The sequence below is a fragment of the Paramisgurnus dabryanus genome, chromosome 20 (genome assembly GCF_030506205.2).
Source record: "Paramisgurnus dabryanus chromosome 20, PD_genome_1.1, whole genome shotgun sequence".
In the NCBI taxonomy this organism is placed as follows: Eukaryota; Metazoa; Chordata; class Actinopteri; order Cypriniformes; family Cobitidae; genus Paramisgurnus; species Paramisgurnus dabryanus.
In genome coordinates, this window is record NC_133356.1 from 18,780,864 (window position 1) to 18,786,984 (window position 6,121).

Here is a 6,121-nt window from a genome sequence, read left to right on the forward strand (position 1 = left end):
TCCACCATAAGAAAGCTTTTCAGTTCACTTTGTTTTTTGCAGCAATCCACAATAAATGAGATTCACAAATTGCTTGATTTAATTTTTAATACACAATTTCAGCATTAGCATCATTTTAAAGCATATGCATGTGTGTCCACACTCACACAGTGATTTATTAGAACTGGATAGATGTTTTTACATGAACCATAATAAACTTCAATAAAGGTTCAGACACTATAATACACTTACATACATATCTTACACCTGTGAATATTTCTTACGTTTTGGCTCCAGCTATTGCTATTGAGGAGAAAAGACGCAGTTCACTGGGTGGTGACTTTCTGTGACAACATGCCCCAATAGTTCCCCAGTGTAGTTAATAATAGTTTTCACATAATAACCATCATGATGGGTTGGTTATTAGTCAGGTGTTGTGGCTTATCAACTAAAATGATTGCCAGTTGGAGTTGGGAGCTAACACAGATACCTCACCGATCATGAAAACATCAATGCAGTCATCACTCATCTTGCCAGTATGCCAACCATAAACACTGCTCAACCTCTTCATCAGCTGCATGCTCGATTGCTGAAAAAACTTACTCAGCAGAAATACTGTCAGGTCACCAGTAGTCACGTGACCTTGTTATCCATATGCATGGCGACGCCCTGTCCAAACCATCTAGATCCTTTGCACTGTATATCTAAAAATAACCCCTTGCATTTTACAGGATAATGATGGAATGTAATCTAATAGAGGCCGCTTGGATCTCAGCGCTATCGGGTCGATACATCCAGGCATGCTGGAAAAATCGAGATCGTAGGCAGATCGGCATTGAACTAATCATTGGCATTGTGACAAAACTGTGTGAAATATCTCATCCTGAAATCACCTTCAAAGTGATATTGAAAGGATATTTGTTTAGGCTCAGCACTCATTTAATGTCATTCGTCAGCTGACAAAAGGCTTTTTACGCTTTGAAGATTGAGTGTTTTGCACCCAGTAATAGGGATATTGATCGCATTAAAACTGAATGAAACTTTGGTTCTACTTGTTTTTTTTCCTAACAACATTCATCAACATTACCCATTGATGTTTTTTATTCTGTCACAAGCATCATTTGCTCTTTTGTTTCTTACGGGTATAAAAATGAACCGTATAGTTTTAAATTAAGTTTATTTAACTAAGTTCGGGAGGAGCATGGTCATGTGATCCAACCAATCAACGCAAAGAGGTGCCGATAAATAGCAGTCCCTCACCTCTGTCCCATGACAGATTTTTTTGCAGCATCCCTCCTCCACCCTATCACCTAACTCTCATCTAGTTTTATTCATCCCAATTAAAGAGTGGGGAGTACTCTGGGTTCGGGCTAAAATTCAGAGCTGGGAGCCCTTTCCTCGGACAGCATGCCAAATATGCTTTATCTCATTCCCTATCGATTACATATTAATGCGAACTCATGAACCTCAACAACAAAAGTTCAATTTTTTCAAGTATTTGTATTATAACCACAGTAACCACACAACCATTATCTCTCTACAGAAATGACAGCTTTAATATTTGAACATTATGATATTTTAAATGCTAATCAAGCAAATATTATGTTATATTAAAGGGAAACTCCAGCCAAATATCACATTTACCCCATGATTTACTCACCTTCAAGTAATCATCTTTTAGACAAAACCTTTGGAGTTATTTTAGTTAATGTCCTCCCTGCTAAAAAAACAGCAAGACCAGCATATGTTGTGTTTTGGTGCTGGTATGCTGGTGACCCCCAACTAAACTAGCAAATCAGCATTGACCAGCATGGGAATTAGGCTACTGTATGCTGGTCTATACTGTTTTTTCCAGCAGGGCTTGCTCTTCCAAGCAGAAATAAATTAAGTGATCCATTGGAGGCGATAACTTCTGTAAATAATAGGATGGATGCACTTTTTTGGGCTTCAAAGGCAGAAGTTGTTACCTGATCCCTGTTTTCTACCATTATGGTGTTATAGACCATTTCAAAAGATGTAAACAACACTGGTCCAGAAGCACTTCCTGTTTCAGTTTTTTAACACTAGATAAACGTTGGGATAAAATACAACCAACAGAACACATAGAACTGAGAAAAACATCTTAAAGATAATTATATATGTGTGAAATAAAAAAACAGTCACAAACTGAAACAGGAAGTGCTTCTGGACCAGTGTTGTTTACATCTTTTGAAATGGTCTATACCACCAGCATGGTCATTAGCATACCAGCATCCCATGCTGGTCAAGACCAGCATATGTTGGGATTTATGCTGGTAATGCAGTAGGGAATTTTGATATTTGGATGGAGTATCGCTTTAACACCATTTTTCATTCAATTTCTTGTTCACATTTCTGCTTTTGGGATTTTGAAAGGTCTGACATATATTACCATACATTTACCAGAATGGCTGTACCACTAAATACAGTAATGTGCTGATGTGTGAAAATCATTCACACATCCGTACCAAAATACCGGTAAATTCTGTCAAAAAGCGGTAGTTTCCCTTAAACCGCCGGGTGGCATGGCCATGTGTTGTATTTGTAAACAATTCTGTGGCAAATGCTGACAGTCGTGAATTTGCTCTTGAATAAACAACGTTGTAAGATATCTTCAAACAGAAGAGGAAAATAGTCTCAACCTGTGTCTAAAACAGCAACAATTTTTACAAATAAGGCTTCACTGAAGGTGTGCAAAGAAAGTGGGCAATTTGGATGGTGGTAAGCTACAACTCTGGTGAAGATATGTGGATTCTAACCTTAAGGGGCTCACACATCTGCGGGTGGCGTCTGTCCACGGTTCCATAGCTGTCAGTTGTCCTAGACGTGACGCTGTGCTTCTCATCAGGTGCGAGCCTCTTCATGTGTGCTCGACTTGAGCATGCATGGCGCGTGTGGTGAGGCCATTGATCAGCTGACTGCTGTTAGGCCTACTGTGAAGCAACTGACTCTGTTGTCCCAAGACTTAAGACATGTCATGTACTTGAACTGCTTTGAGATTCAGGGTAAAATCCCATCTGTCATCAAATACCACATCTCTGCTGTCACTAAGGAGAAGGGGTGAGGGGTGATGACAAGCCTTTTGAATACAATAACATTAATCTCTTTATAGTTACATAGTCATATGTTCATAGTAAAAAATTATATGGAAAAACATGGTGTTTTTTGAAGTATATTAATACCATAAATGTGGCATATGGTTCATATAATATGAGAATGGCAAACATTTATTACTATAGTATATTAAAGCAACAATAAGCCACATGGAAGGCATGTTTTGATATACAGTAAGAATTTTAATGGATCATAGATCATTATATTTGAAGACAGAATTTGATGTCATTTTACTAATTTCTCTTTTATAACTATGCTTTTAAAAGACACAGTGACCTAAATATATGGCATGTTGTGACTTTGAAAAACAATTGCAAAAGTCTCTGTTGCCTGGTAACATGCTTTATTTTTCATTGAATCTTGGTCTAAAGAATTTGTTCAAAGTTGAGATCTTCAATGTAAGAAGACATTATCTAAGAGAAGAGTTTCTTCAAGCACATTGGAAAAAAATTGGCCAGAGGTTATTCTCATTATGATACAAAATACATACGGGCTATTAAAGGCTTCCTGATTGGCTACTAAAAGGTAGAGAAGTAATTTGCACAATGATGCTAAAGGGTTAGAGACAATCACAAGTCGTGTTGAAATACCTGTGTATGTTATTGGCATTGGCAACTGTACAGAAGCTGAAGCAGCTATCCTGGGTCAGGTCTGTAAGGTTGTCATTAGCATTTCTTTTTGCCTGAAATGAAATTAATGGATTAAACATGATTAATCGGTTATGACTTCACAACATTTATCACTAAATTCCTCCAAGATCAAATGATCAAATTTTATGACAACTCAGTCTATACACTACAGTGTAGAAGTCTTAGCCAACACCATCTTTGTTGTTTTACAACAATATGACAATCCATATTTTTCACCCTCTTTATTAATATACAAACAGAAAATAGGATATATGTACACAAAAAAAAAACAAAAATACTAAAATCTTCAGAACAAAATTGATCTTTTGGCTAAAGTCAGTATTTTGTTTGACCTCCCTGCCACTAAACACATCTTGAACTGTTTTGAGGAAACTGAAGTCATTAGATTAGAAGATATTGGGGTTTCATTCCAGACTTCATGTTTCTATTGTTCAAGTGTAAGGGGAGATAACACTAAATACAAAGTTTTTAAGACTGCTAAATGTCCTGTATTTTCTGCTTGTATTCTAATAATAAGACTGCAATACATGGTCTCCATAACACTATAAAAACAATGAATCTAATGGTGGCATATTGGCCTCAGACTGTTGCACATACTGTATGTCCATTGTGTCTTTTTTAGCTGTTTACCTAAGGATTTTTTCAAGAAACATTTTACACACAGACAGTAGAGATAAAGTGACTCTACTGAAAAGTCAATTTTTTGATAAGTTAGCTCTTTGCCATCATTCTTTATGCAACAGCACCAGCACAGCAATATGCTAACCGGTGTACAATTTATATTATATATTGACAGATATTTGGAGCTTATTCAATATGCAGTTTGGCTTGTGCTATAAAGCCTTCACTTGATCATTGCCTTAAATCTGAAATCAGTTTGAAAGTTGAAACAGTTTTAGTGAGATCACAAAATTCTGTAGGATGGTATTTGGTCATTATGTGGGATATAATTTCTGCAAAGTGTACATTGACAAAATTTCCTTTTCTGCTGGATAAAACATGGACAAACTATGCTAACATAAAAAATGTCCATAGAAGTTAAAACAACTCACCAGTTTTAGTTGAAACATCCCACCAGCACAGGTTAATTTATAGCCAACCAGAGGCGTCATGCTCATTCAAACTAAGGGGGGACGTGCCCCCTTGTTTTTTTTAACCAAATGGATTTTGCAAGCAACCCTCTAAGAAGCGTCAAATAATCTATTTGTCTTTTAATCTGTTTAATATGTACACTATTATCAATTCAGTGATGCATCCTTGTCATTTTTCGGTGATTTTCGCGGTTTTGATCGTGTTACATTACTCATAGCGTCTGAGCGCGCTCAGGGGCTCTTTGCAGTTGCTGCTGAATCTTGCTATCTGAGGAATTAAAACGTGACGCTCACAACATTTCCAAACCCCAGTACGGTAATGTGCAGTTAACCTCCTCTGTGTATAAAATTTATGGTTTAAAATGTGACAGTCTCGACGTTATATTAGTAGATTTCTAGATTCATTGCGGTACAACGCCAAAGTTCGCCAGAGTTCACGGGGCGCGGGATCACACGCTCACATATGAGGTAAAATTTGATGCAATAACGCCTTCGTCTAATAATTGTATCTAAAAAAAGGGTAAATCATTATTGAAAATTAAAATCAATCACGTGGCTATAGCTTATGTCATTTTCGTTGTTAATAGATTTAAAATTACATTATTTACAGGATAATGCAGTTGTTGTGCAAAATGCATTAATGACACAATTAAACAAGTCATTTATTTAAATTGGGTAATAAATTACCTGCTTGGAATTATAATTTTCTATCTGTTTTGTACATCTTAGGACTTTTTATAAAAAAAGTTTTTAGCTATTGATACCCCACATATCTGTGGAAATATATAAATCATGACGGTAAAATCAAATATGGCGATAAGTTGAAATATTATTGGTTCCTGTGTGTCTTGTGATGAAACAAGCAAGAACGAATGAGATTTTAAGTTATTGATGCTATTATTTCAGAAGACATTTATTTAGCTACTGTAATCATTTGATTAGTTTAATGATGAATGATAGAATGAAGTCATATACATCTGGGGTTGTAAATAATAAGAGAATTTTCATTCTTTGGTGAGCTATTTCTTCAGAAAGCTGTGTATAGTCTTGTTTTGTTATGCTGCCATCTACTGGTGACTTTGAGGTACTGTCCTGCCAACACAGACTGAGGTTTTTCCTTTTTGTTGACAGGTTGTTACATGCTGTAACAACCTGTCAGCCTGTAACTTACAGCATCACTGCCAACTTTTTCGAATATGCGCTGAGGTCAAATCTGGATCTGATAACTGTTTGTACAAACCACTATAACATCTGTTTCCAATTCTGTTT